This window comes from Alligator mississippiensis, chromosome 1, assembly GCF_030867095.1.
Source record: "Alligator mississippiensis isolate rAllMis1 chromosome 1, rAllMis1, whole genome shotgun sequence".
NCBI classification, from domain to species: Eukaryota; Metazoa; Chordata; order Crocodylia; family Alligatoridae; genus Alligator; species Alligator mississippiensis.
In genome coordinates, this window is record NC_081824.1 from 413,744,747 (window position 1) to 413,758,920 (window position 14,174).

Consider the following 14,174-nt stretch of genomic DNA (forward strand, 5'->3'; position numbering starts at 1 on the left):
TAAACTGAGTGGTCACAATGACAAAATGTCTGCTTGTGAAATCAAATATCACTGGTTTTACCCAAATGCACATTTTAACAAGTGTAATTCTTGTTGTATTCATATAGAGGGATAAAGAAATCTTACTCTTTCCATCAGGCTGTGCTCCTGTGTTTAGCAAAGATTATGATGCCATGTAATGTGGTGTTCTAGTGGTTGAAACTATGTTATAAGTCCAGCTGGGAAAGGTGACAGAGTCCCTGAAAAAGGACATCCCTTAGGGATAAGAGATGGACCTGCTCAGGATTTGGATTCCTCCATACCGAGAAAACAACTGAGAGTGGGCTGGAATAAGGGGAGGAAGGTAATGCCTAGCAGATAGCTACCTCATCAGCTGCTCACACCTGTGAGAGAACTATGCTGTTGAAGCACCATGGAGATGGGAGTCTCACCTAATGTTGAAGGGTTGGCTTTCTGAGTTGATACCATTTCCCTTCTTTCACCCATAAACTTATTTTTGTTTTAAGTCCTTGAATGCAGTTCTTGCAAGAAGGAAAATACTGCTTGTCTTGAGCACCCAGCAGTGAACAGGGAGAAACAATTTGCAAGCAGTTCACTGAGAGCAAGAGGAGGAAGGGGAAGTGGAACCAGGCACCAGATCCTGCTCTGGGAAGGTAACTGAGCCAGGGTTGCCTGTGTGTTTGGCTTGCTGAGGGCTGTTTGGTGGGTTTGTGTGCCTAGGTGTGTGCTCTGAGCAGCTGAGTGGGCTGATTGCTGATTGACTGCTGCCTGGGTGTGACAAAAGGCCCTAATAAAGGGCCCTAACAAAGGGCCCTAGCTAGTACAGGTCCAGGAGAAAGATATAAGGAGACAGTCCAAGTGACAAGCAAACAGGACAATTTGCAAGCAGTTATCTGGTCAGTTTGCTGCCCCTCTCTTTGAAAGGGAGTCTGAATGGTAAGATTCTTTTTTTTTTTACATGTAATTATACTGACTAACCTACATAGTTTTAATTTAACAGCTAAAACTCAGCAGCTAGACCAAGACTTAAGCCCCTTATTTAACAAGAGAGCAGAGTGAGGGGGTGTTTGCTAGGGAGCTTGCTTATGTTACTTTAAATTTCAGTTGCCAAAGTAAGAGCAAGACCTTATAAATGGGGATAAGGCAAAATGCCGCATGAATTAGACACAGAGGTTACATGAATTAGACACAGAGGTTTGGACACACCACTCATATAGACACACACATTGTCATGCACAAAACTTACACACAGGCACAAAACAACCATTCCATTCAGCCATTATAGTTACCAGCAGCAGTTGTTCAAATATAGCACTGGGTGGCTGGCCCAGGCCTTATTGAGAGAAGATGCAGATAGCAGGCAGGGTGATTATTATGAGAGAGAGATCCTGCAGATAACAGCTTGAAACAAAGTGAAACAGATGTGTCTGTGTGCCGATGAAACAGCACTCAAGAGAGAGACTCATCCAATTTGGCATTTTCAAAGTCTTCTTTTATAGGGGTTGGCATCCTTTGTTTCAGTGCTTTGGGTTTTTTCCATACCTAGCTTCTGTTTTGGGGGTCGTTCTCCATCTTCAACTTATCTCAGCCCGAGGTCAGTTTGGTTGTCAAAGTTGGTATCTCAGCCTTGGAGTGTCCTTACTGCCCATCTGGTAGGATGGGTGCATTCCTCCTCCTCGTTATCTTCTTTGTGCCCTTGGCCTCAAAGGGATTCTTCAGCCATTCATTAATTAGTTTACTGACTGGTAACTTACACTGGCGCATTGTTGCTTACATAAACAGTTAAATCTTCTTCTCAACATAGTGTAATAATAGTGAAATGTAACCATGTTAGTTTTGCCCTGTAAGCAACTTGAAAACTCCATTTTGTATCCTTCTGCTTGACATAAGTGAATGAACTCTGCATAGCCTTTATGTATGAGTGTGTGTAAAAGGATGAATGTTGAGAGACTGGCATAGGTAGAAGCTGGAAGGTGGGACCTTTGGCAGCAAAAAAAAGGTGTCATCCCCACCTGCATTGGCTTGCCTGAAGAACAGATATGGAGTATTAGCAACAGAAGAGAAGGAGCACATTCCATTGGTGGAAGAGGCCAGGCCAGGAATCCCCAAGGTAGGGAGGATCATGACCATTACCACAAATAGGACGTGACAGGTGGTGGTGATTGGAGACTCCCTTCTGCAGGGGACAGAGGGATCCATCTGTCAGCCTGAACTCTTGTCCCAGGAGGTCTGCTGCTTGCTTGGAGCCCAGATCTGAAATGTCTTGGAAGGATTACAGAGATGCATTTGATCCTCTGACTACTACCCCATGCTGCACATTCATGTGGGCACCAATATACTGCCAGGTATGACCCTGAGGAGATCAAGAGTAACTACACGGCTCTGGGCATAAGGGTGTGGGGGATGGGTGGCACAGGTGGTGCTCTCGATCCTTCTGGTTAAAGGAAAGGGTCCTTGCAGGACCAGACACATTCTGCAGTTCAATGCATGGCTGTGCAGGTGGTGTTGCCAGCACGAATTCAGCTTCTTCGACCATGGGATGTTATTCCAAAAAAAAGATTTCTAGGAAGAGACAAGATCCACCTGACGAGAGGGAAGAGCACTTTTTCAGACAGGATTGCTAATCTAGTGAGGAGGGCTTTAAACTAGGTTTGCAGGGGGATGGAGAACAAAGCCCTGAGGTAAATTGGAAAGGGGAGGGACCTGGAGGAAGCACAGGGAGGAGGGGGCAAGAGGGGAGGCCTCCTCCTTCTTTCTGACAAAGTATGACAATCATCTAGTTATCTCAGGTGTTGGTACATGAATGCACAAAGCCTGGGAGACAAGCAGGAAGAATTGGAAATCCTCACACCACCAAGGAACTATGATGTGATTGGAATAACAGACTTGGTGGGATAGCTCACATCACTGGAGCACTGTCATGGATGCGTCAAACTGTACAGGAAAGACAGGAAGGGGAGAGGAGGAGGAGTTGTTGCACTTTATTTAAAGAGCCATATAATTGCTCAGAGCTCCAGTATGAAACTGGAGACAGACTTGTTGAAAGTCTCTGGGTTAAGGCTAGAGAGGAGAGCAACAAGGGTGATGTTGTGGTGGGGGTCTGCTATAGACCAGACCAGGAAGATGAGGTAGATGAGGCTTTCTTCAGAGACCAGCAGAAATTTCCAGACCACGGGCCCTGGTTCTCATGGGACACTTCAGTCACCCTGACATCTGCTGGGAGGGCAATACAGCAGTGCACAGGTAATCCAGGAAGTTTTTGGAGAGTGATGAGGATAACTTCTTGGTGCGAGTGCCGGAGAGGCCAACTAGGGGCCATGCTCTTCTTGACCTGTTGGTCACAAACAGGCAAGAATTGGTGGGGGATGTACAAGTGGATGGCAACTTGGGCAGCAGTGATGATGAGATGATTGAGTTCAGGATCCTGACGAAAGGAAAAAAGGAGAGCAGCAGAGTAAGGACCCTAGAAAAGCATACTGACTCGCTCAGGGAGCTGATGGGCAGGATCCCCTGAGATGCCAGGCTGAGCAGGGAAAGGAGTCCAAGAAAGCTAGTTATATTTTAAAGAAACCTTACTAAGGGTGCAGAAGCAAACCCTCCCAATGTACAGGAAGAATAGCAAATATGGCAGATGATCATACTTGGAAGGCGACCATATTTCTTTGGATTAGCAGAAAGCTGGTGAGTTTAAACACAAAAAGCTTACAAGAAGTGGAAGGTTGGACAGATTACTAGGGAGGAGTAGAAGAATATTGCTCAGGCATGCAGTAATGAAGACAGGAAGGCCAAAGGGCAACTGGAGTTTCAGCTAGCAAGGGATGTGAAGGGTAACAAGAAGGGTTTCTACAAGTATGTCAGCAACAAGAGGAAGGTCAGGGAAAGTGTGGGTCTTTCACTGAATGGGGGTGGCAACCTAGTGACAGATAATGTGAAAGGCTTTTCACATTATCTTTTCACAATTCCATTTTTTTTTTTTTTTTTTTTTTTTTTTTACCTTGGTCTTCACAGGCAAGGTCAGCTCCCAAACTACTGCACTTGGCAGCACAGTTGGGAGAGAAGGTGAGCAGCCCTCCGTGATGAAAGAACAGGTTAGTGACTATTTAGAAAAGATGGATGTGTACAAGTCATGGAGGCCAGATGCAATGCATCTGAGGGTGCTGAGGAAGTTGGCTGATGTGATTGTACAGCTGTTGACCATTATCTTAGAAAACTCCTGGCAATTGGGGGACATGCTGGATGAATGGAAAAGAGCAAATATAGTGCCCATCTTTAAGAAAGGGAAGGAGGAGGACCCAGAGAACTACAGACCAGTCAGCCTCACCTAAGTCCATGGAAAAATCATGCAGCAGGTCCTCAAAGAATCCATTTGTAAGTACTTGGAGGAGAAGAAGGTGATTAGGAATAGTTGGCATGGATTCACCAGGGGAAAGTCATGCATAACCAACCTGATTGCCTTCTATGCTGAGATGACTGGCTCTGTAGATGTGGGGAAATCAGTGGATTTAATGTACCTTAATTTTACTAAGGCTTTTCATACAGTCTCTCACAGCATTCTTGCAAGCAATCTGAGGAAGTATGGGTTGGATGAATGGACTGTAAGGTGGATAAACAGCTGGCTGGATCATCAGGCACAACAGGTAGTGATTAATGGCTCAATGTCTAGTTGGCAGCTGGTCTCAAGTGGAATGCCCCAAGTTTGGTTCTGGGGCTGGTTTTGTTCAATATCTTCCTTAATGATCTGGAAGATGGGATGGATTGCACCCTAAGAAAGTTTGTGAATGATGCAGAACTGGGGGGTGTAGTAGACATGCTGGAGGGTAGGGCTAGGATTCAGGGTGACCTAGAAAATTGGAGGATTGTGTCAAAAGAAATCTCATGAGGTTCAACAAGGACAAGGACAAGTGCAAAATCCTGCATTTAGGACAGAAGAATCCCGTGCACCACTATAGTCTTGGGACCAACTGGCTAAGCAGCAGTTCTGCAGAAACAGACCTGGATATTATAGTGAATAATAAGATGGATAAGAGTCAGCAGTCTGCCCTTCTGGGCTCTATTAGTAGGAATGTTGCCAGCAGATCAAGGGAATTGATTATTCCCCTCTACTGTATGCTAGTGAGGCCACATCTGGAGTACTGTGTCCAGATTTGGGGCCCCCCACTATAGAAAGGATGTGGATAAGTTGGAGAGAGTCCAGCGGAGGGCAATGAAAATGGTTTGGGGGCTGGGGAACATGACTTCTGAGGAGAGGCTGAGGAAACTGGGCTTATTTAGTCTACAGAAGAGAAGACTGAGGGAGAGATTTGATGGCAGCCTTTAACTACATGAAGGGTGGTTACAAAGAGGATGGAGCTAGACTGCTCTCAGTGGTGGCAGACAACATTACAAGGAACTATGGCCTCAAGTTGCACCAAGGGAAGCGTAAGCTGGATATTAGGAAAAACTCTCACTAGGAGGGTGGTGAAGCACTGGAGTGGGTTACCTAGAGAGGTGGTGGAAGTTGGAGGTTTTTCAGGCCTGGCTGGAACCATCCTTGGAGGTTTTTCAGGCCTGGCTTGACAGAGCCCTGGCTGGAGTGATCTAGTTAGGCATTGACATGGTATAGGGGGTGCACACAGGTGCACGTGCACCCCCTGAGCTTGGCGGTGCACCCCCTACAAAAAGACACCACTGACACTGCCGGCGGCTCCTGTGGGCAATTGCCCCCTCCCCCTCCTGCCAACAGTGCCAGTGGCATCTGCAGGCAGTCCCCAGTTGCTGCTGGCCACTGCCAACACTGCTGGGGGCTTCTGTGGGTTGTTGCTGACTGCTGGTCAGCACTCACCCACCCACCCCTGGCCTGCTGACAGTGCTGCGACTGCCTGAGGAAGCTTGCTGTGCCCCGCAGCCTCTGGGGGCATGCAGTGTTCATGTGGTTGGACTAGATGACCTCCTGAGGTCCCTTCCAATGAATATGAGCCATCAGTGCAATGAAGTTGCCAGAAGGGCAAATAGAACTCTGGCGTGCATCAGCTGATGCATGCCAATAGATCCAGAGAAGTGCTCCTCCCCAAGTATTCAGTACTGGTGAGACCACAGCTGGAATACTGTGTCCAGTTCTGGGCACTGCACTTCAGGAAGGATGTGGATAAGCTCAAAAGTACAGAGAAGGGCCACCCATATGATCAGGGGCCTACAGGACAGACCTATAAGGAGAGACTCTGGGAACTAGGCTTGTTCAGTCTGAGTAAGAAAAGACTGAGAGGTGACTTGATAACCACCTACAAGTATGTCAGGGGTGAACACCAAGATCTAGGGGAGCAAATCTTCAGAAAGGCACCGCTTGGGAGGATGAGGTCCAATGGGCACAAGCTAGTTGAGGAAAAATTTAGGCTGGACATAACTTTTTTTCCATAAGGGTATCTAGAATCTGGAACACGCTCCCAGCAGAGGTGGTGCAGTCATTGTCCCTGCAGGTGTTCAAGAGGAGATTGCACAAGCACCTTGTTGAGCTCATTTGAGTCCAACTACCTCCTGCCCATTGCAGGGGACCAGACTTGATGAACTTACAAGTCCCTTCTGGTCCAACTATTCTTTGATTCTATGAATCCTAACTTTCTATGATTCTATGTATGTAATTTTAGCTTCTCAGGCTTCTAGGTGTGGTCTCAAGTATTCACTTGAGTCTTTTTTTAAGCACTGAACCTGGCATTTGCTATCACCATATTGCCTGCCAGAAGGATTGCATATAGGTTAAATGACCATGAGACAAAAATGACCATTTGTCCTTACATTGGGGTATGGTTGAGCTTATACCCAGCAGTTAACATGCAGTAATAGTTCTCATCTCTCAAAATCTAAGGCAATTGAGAAATACCTTTCAAAATAACTGTCCCAAGAGGAAGCAGGATTTCACCAGCACGATCAGTAAAATAAGGAACATTACTCAGATTAAAAACATAAAAAGGGTGAGTTTGTTTTTGAGTTATGAGAGAATCAGACTTATTACAGAACTTTGGGTGGCAACTTTAAGTAGATAAATACATATGGAGAATAAACAGGGATCCTGGTTTTCTCTGATTAAAAAAACTCCCCAATTCTTGAATTAAAAAATGTAACCCAAAATCCACATTTTTCCATTTATTAAAATGAAACACCACTAATACACAGACGTATATATAGTAGTGTTTCATTTAAATAATGGAAAACGTGGATTTTAGTTACTTTTTTTAAATTAAAAAATTGAGCTGTTTTTTTTCCCCAGAGAGAACCAGGATCCCTGATAAACTACTCCACAGTCAGGACTAGGGCATCCATCTTCTTTCTTCAAATGAATAAGTCTACCTCTTGAGCTGAGGAAAGTTGTTTTCCATTACAGAAGAACAGTTGGTCCTTCTAAACTGCTGCTGGTCAGGACAAATCAGTATGTTTATATAAGCATGCAGTGCTTGATCTTGGTTTCTCTTAAAGCAATAGCAAAAATTTATGACATATCAGTGGGTACAAGGCTGAGACCTCAAACTAGCCTCAAGAACAAATGTTGATGGGTTTGCTCAGTTTTCATTAGCTACAGCCAGTGCACAATGTTCAGAATCTAAATAAGCAGAAAGTCTAAGCAATAAGGCATTTGATTTTTTAAAAAATACATTAGAAACCAAAGTTTTAATATGAGCAAAGTGTTTGCTTGTTGTTTTTAGGTGATGTGTAAATTGGAACACTTCCTTTAAATGTTATAGACCTTTTCCTTTGTAACCACTGTAACCTTTGTGCTTTCCAACTAAAACCAATTTTCTGAGCCAGAGTCCTGCACGAGACAAAGCAGGACTTCTATAGCATAGTTCAGTTGCAATCTCACCAGTGGAGAAGCTGGAGCTGGCAGCAGATAAGAACTATTACAGCATGCTATCTCACAAACTCTATGGCATTAGAGAGACGTTTAAAAATGCTTCTGTCACAAAAGGGAAGTAGGATTTCACTAGCATGATCAGTAAAATAAGAAACATTACTCACACTTCAAAACATGAGAAGGGGGAGACACAAGGAAATATTACTCTTTACATTGACTTTTCTATTTGCATATCTCAGAAAAAGGGCGGTTAAAAGGATATAACCACAGAGTGGGGTATTCTGTGTAAGAGTATATTTCCCTGACTGTGGCTTTTGTTTCCTTCATTTTCTCCCTACGCATACATTCTTGTTCATTGCTTTCTAACAGGGTGTTTTAGTAAAAGTTTCCCTCTGAAAATGTATAGTTTGGAAAAAAAATATGTATTGGGCTAAATGTTGCCCCTCAGGAATAATCCTGGGAGTGAATGCTTTAGAGCCTCTACTCTGGTGTTAATGATAGAAAATCATGGAGGGTCATCTTTGTCTAATCCAGAACAGAACTTTGAAGTTCGAAGAATATATTTTCCTAGTAGTTAGTTTTTTCAGTTTTATTGTGCAGTCTCTGCTTATAGCCTTCCACAACCCACATCCTGCTTGGTTTCCTCAAAAATTAAAAGAAACAGGATGTACACACATCCTTGCTTTAAACCATCTGGCAGGGTGGACACTGTGCTACAATGCAAGAGTGCTGGGCAGTAGGGCTGTGCGAAGCTGATTCGATTTTGAGGAGATTCAACCCGATTGGGTGGCTGAATCTCTGAGTCTGAATCAAATTGGGAGACCCATTAAAAGCTCCAAATCAAATTGGAAGCCTCCGAATTAATTCAGAGAGATTTGGAGCCAATTCAGAGATTTGGCCATTGACTAAACAGGTAACCTCGAGGATGCTGTACACAGCTGCCTCCAGCTGGTAAGTCTGTTGTGGTGGGGAAGGGAAGGGGCTTGGGGGGGGGGGGGGGGGGGGCAGATCAATACCCCCACAGCAAGGGAGGGATTGAAGCTGGAGCTGGGACAAGCTGCCTGGCAGGGGGACGCGGGACTTGGAGAGGGGGCCTCCTGCCACTGCACGCCGCTGGTTCAGGAGGGCATGGGAGTGGGTGTGTGCCCCCGGATCTGCATCGGGCAGGCTGGGCTATACGCCAGGAGGCTAGCCTCAGCCACCCACCACTGGGCTGCACGCCATGGGACGGGTGGAGCCAGGGCTGTGCTCTGGGCAGTTGGCCCCAGATGCAGCCCAGAGGGCGGCCCTGGCTGCGCCCACCCCACAGAGTGCAGTGGAGCAGGGGCTATGGTGGGGCAGCAGCCACCCTAAAATTACCCATGGCCCCTACCACTGGCCTCTCCCCAATCCAGGTGCACTCGCCTGCTGCCATGCCCTGCTGCTGCTAGCCCAGCCAGGGCATGGTGGGGTGAAGCCACAGCTTGTTCAAGAGGCACGGGGAGGCTGAAGCGGATTCCGCCCCCCTCCACCCACCACGACAGACTTACCAGCTGGAGGCAGCAGCTCCAGCGTCCTCAAGGACTGCTGCTTGTTTAGCCTATGGTCAAATCTCTGAATCGGCACCAAATCTTCAGAACCAAATCGGCTGAATCAAATCAGGACAGTGATTTGAATCACCGTGTAACCCGGGCAGTACTCCAAGAGGTACCCCCTCTCCAATTGAAGGGATCAAAGCAGGTGCACAAGCACTGTGGGAGGTGTAGGGACTCTCCTTCCCTTATAGAGCAGAGGCAGACCACCAATGGGGACTTAACCATATACCTTTTAATGAGGGAACAATACTGGGAACATAACCAGTATAAACCAGGGGGGTATAGGGGACACTACAATGCCCTGAAGGGGCAGGATTCAACAAAGGTTAGACACTTACAATCGTAGACGTATTCATCCAGTTGACAAAAGACCGGGTTAACCAAAATGTAAAACACAAACAGCAGAACGAACAATACTGGTTGGTATTACTAGAAATACAAAAGGCACAAAATACAAAACGTCAAATTACAAGGAATATAGGGCCTAGGTACCTGGAGGGGGAGAAAGGGGAAAAACACAATGGCTCCTTTCCACTGCAAGAAGAATTTCTCCTTGTTAGCTTACTCACCCCAAGTCACTAAAGTTGGGACTTGAACCCACATTTCCCACATGGAAGGCAGAAATGCTACCACACAGCCACCAGTGCCGGCACTGTTCCAGCCTGCTAGGGGTCTTGATCTTCCTGGAGCCCTGGCCTCACATCAGGCTGCCTGGCCTCTGATTGGAGGAGCTGGAAGCAGAGCTGGGAACCTCTCAGGTCACTGCTCAGATCTTCCTGGATCTGGGGAGCCTTTCCTGCTGGCCGCAGCCTCTTGTAGGGGATCCTGAAGCCCAGCAGGGAGCCTCTCCTGCCGGCCACACACCGTGCTGCTGAGGACCCCAGTGCTGCCTACAGGTCCTGCTCCTTCAGGCTCTTCTGGGGCAACTGCTCCCGCCCTGCTGGCTCAGCTCCTTGAAGCTCCTTCCTTGTGGTTCCTCACTGGTCTCTCTCCCTCCTGAGTCAGCCACGCTGCCCCTTTTATCCCCCTCCAGGTGACCCAAGAGGCCATTCAGGGGACATGGAAGGTGAGTCTCTGGGGCCTGATTGGTGAGGAAAGGGAATCCCAAGTCCTCCAATCATCTTTTGCCCTTTCAAAACCCCTGGGCTAAGTTACTACCAGCCAGCCCGTCACAACCAAATCAAATCACTGTCCCTCCAAATCGGCTGAATCTGAATCCAGATCAAATACTTGCCACTTTGCACAGGCCTACTGGGCAGCCTGTCAGGTCTCCTAATTTGTAAGGGTAGGGTATGTCCCTACTACTCCCTTTATCTCACAGGCTGTCCCATCTTCTAATGTAGAGAGGTCAAAATTCATCCTTCCTTCCCACCATTCCCAGTGTGAGAAATGTTTTTTTCCACCCTGTCTCAACTTGTTATTGGTATCTTGGCGAAGGGACATGAACACTCCTCCCAGTCCCCTTTCTAAAGCTGCAATGCACTCTGGTTTGATATGGCAGGATATACAAAAATAGCTGTCTTTCTTATTTCTGTCGTTGGGGGCAATTGCAACTTCTGCTACAGAGAGCCAACCCAACAGGAGTCCAAGTAGCCTGCAGTCAGTGCCTGAGAGCTCCTGCCAGGTGTGCTTTAAAAGTACTAGCTACTACCCATTCAGTTGTGAGTGTAAGAAGCAACCAAGACAAACAAAATAAAGCCAAAGACAACACAGATCTGAAATATCTTCTACTATTCAACAGAAATTTCATAATTTGAGTAAGATTTTAGCCCTCAGGATCACACTCTGAGCCAGACAAGAGCTTGGTTGTATAGTCACCTCTTTTGCACTTGGAAATACAAGCCAAGTAAAATATACCAGCATAGCAAGCAGATACAAATGATAACTTTAACATGGAACTACTGGGATGAATAAAATGTGTTATAGCTTTCTACCAGAAAGCAGGTTAGAAGTGCACCTTAGAGACTAACTGAATCAGAGATGCATAAGCTTTCAAAAGCAAGAGCTCACTTTACCAATGGTATGCATTTTATAAATCAGTTAATCTGTGAGATGCATCTCTACGCTGTCTTCTGCCTGACTTCAGACTAGCATAGCTCTTGCATCTTTCTACCAGTTACAATTTACATACATAGGAAAAACAAAGTTGTTTTTTCTTCCCTAAATTCCCCCATTTCAAGAAAACTCTTTTCTCAGATCAAGATAGAAAAACTAGATCCTTTCTGATGTTAGATTTAATGAAATTTAGAAACTGTTTGGAAAGGACAGGCAGGGGAGAAGAGGAGGAGGAGTTGCAGTTTATGTAAAAGATCCCTATGATTTGCTCAGAGCTCCAGTATGAAACTGGAGACAGGCCTGTTGAAAGCCTCTGGGTTAAGGTTAGAGGGGACAGCAACAACGGTGACGTTATGGTGGGTGTCTGCTATAAACCACCAGGCCGAGAGGATGAGGTAGATAATGCTTTCTTCAAACAGGTAACAGAAGTTTCCCAATCGCAGGCCCTGGTTAGCATGGGGACCTCACTCACCCTGACATCTACTGGGAGGGCAATACAGCAGTGCAAAACAATGCAGGAAGTTTTTGTAGAGTCCTGGGGACAACTTCTCGGTGCAAGTGTTGGAAAGGTCAGCTAGGGGCCATGCTCTTCTGCTCACAAAAAGGCAAGAATTGGTGGGGGATGTATAAGTGGATGGCAACTTGGGCAGCAGTGATGATGAGATGATTGAGTTCAGGATCCTGACGAAAACAAAAAAGGAGAGCAGCAGAGTAAGGACCCTAGAGAAGCACACTGTGACTCACTCAGGGAACTGATGGATAGGATCCCCTGAGATGCCAGGTGGCGGGGGAAAGGCATCCAGGAAGAGCTGGTTGTATTTTAAAGAAACCTTACTGAGGGTGGAGGAACAAACTATCCCAATGTGCAGGAAAAATAGCAAATATGGCAGGCGACCAGCTTGGCTCAGCAGAGAACTTGTCAGTGAACTTAAACACAAAAGAAACTTTACAAGAAGTAGAAGCTTGGACAGATTACTGGGGAGGAGTGGAGGAATATTGCTTAGGCATGCAGAGATGAAACTAGGAAGGCCAAAGTGCAACTGCAGTTGCAGGTAGCAAGGGATGTGAAGGGTAGAAACAAGGGTTTCTACAAGTATGTCAGCAACAAAAGGAAGGTCAGAGACAGTGTGGGTCCCTTACTGAATGGGGGAGGCAACCTAATGATAGATGATGAGGAAAAGGGTGAAGTACTCAATGCCTTTTTTACCTCAATTTTCAGAGGCAAGGTCAGGTCCCAGACTACTGCACATTTTAATGTTCACTGCGTGCAGTTTGTGGTGCCACAGACCACACACCCCTGCTCATCTGGACACTGCCACAGGCTGCAAGTGTCTATTGCAGAGTTGCTTGCCTAACAGTAAGAGAGTAGGGCAGAGTGGAGGCAAAAGGGGCACACCTGAAGCTAGTCAGGGGAGCACCCAACTGGAAGGGGAGGAGCCCCAGGATACAATCCTGGGCTCCTAAGGCAGAGGGCTGTGCAGTGCTGAACTCAAATGAGAGAGGAACTCCTGCCAGTTCAGGCTGGTGGGAGTGGGAGCTCCAGGCCATAGCAAGTACTCCCTGCTCCACATAGCAGGGTAGAGAGAGCCACGGAGTGGAGAGATGGCCTATCTGGCAGTGGTATCCTGACCCAGAAGGCAGGAGAGGGACTTTTTATACCGAAGGACCAGGTTTGGCTGTAAGGGATGGACAGGAGGCCACAGGGGTGCCCTAGGGGCATGCTAGGTTGAGCCCTACCAGAGGCAGGTTTACAAGGCACAAGCAGGGCCAGGGCCTGAGCCCAGAGGTGGTGACAGGGGTAGTCTGAGGCTAAGAAGGCCAAAGTCTGAGTCCAGAAGGCGTGACAGGAGTGGTCTGAGGCCAAGAAGGCCAGAGCCTGAGCCCAGAGTGGGCAACAGGGGTGACCAGGGGCTTTTGAGAGGCTGAGACTGAAAGGTCAGGCCAGAGCCAGTGGTTGGGCTAGATAACCTCCTGGGGTCCCCCTACAACCCAAACTTTCTATGACTCTACAGCTAGGATAATCTGTAGGCTAAGGCTGAGAAAACCAAAGCCTATACAAGGGAGTAACTGACAACCAGGTGGCATCTGCAAGGCATGGGCATGGGTGGAAGAAGGCTATGAATAGTCCTTAAGAAAACTGGTGTCCTTCAAATAATGTCATCACGGCAATGACAGGCATCAACGTCATGTGCCCCCGGAGGCTGGGGAGGGGGGACAGGTGAGAGCAAAAGGGAGAGTACCCAAGGAGCTGGAGTAGGGCAGGAGCCATCTGGCCATCAGGGGGTGTCACAGCCACGGATGGGTCCTGGTTCTGTCTCACAGATGTTGTTATAATTCCCAGTCTTCCCAGTTAAGATGTTTTTATGCTATGAGTCCTTTCTGGACTTGGATTATCTTTGCACCTTTTCTTTCATTGTCTTTCTTTCAGCTGCCTGGCACTACCTGTTAGAGTGTAAAATGCTTACTATCAGGGAGAAATCTCATCAGGGTTTAAGCAAGTGATTTTCATAGATGTGGCTTCAGTTCAGGGTGTCAGGTTTTTTTTCTGGCAACCAGATGGAAGAATAACCCTCAAACAATGTAAAAAGTAATCAAACTGAGAGCCTTTGGGGCTTTCAGAGGAGCTAAGTTATTGGCATTGAAACATGTCTCTAGGTGTTTCTTCATTGCCAAAAGAGAAAACGTAACATCTCACCTGAAATGAAATTGAGCTCTTAAAAAAA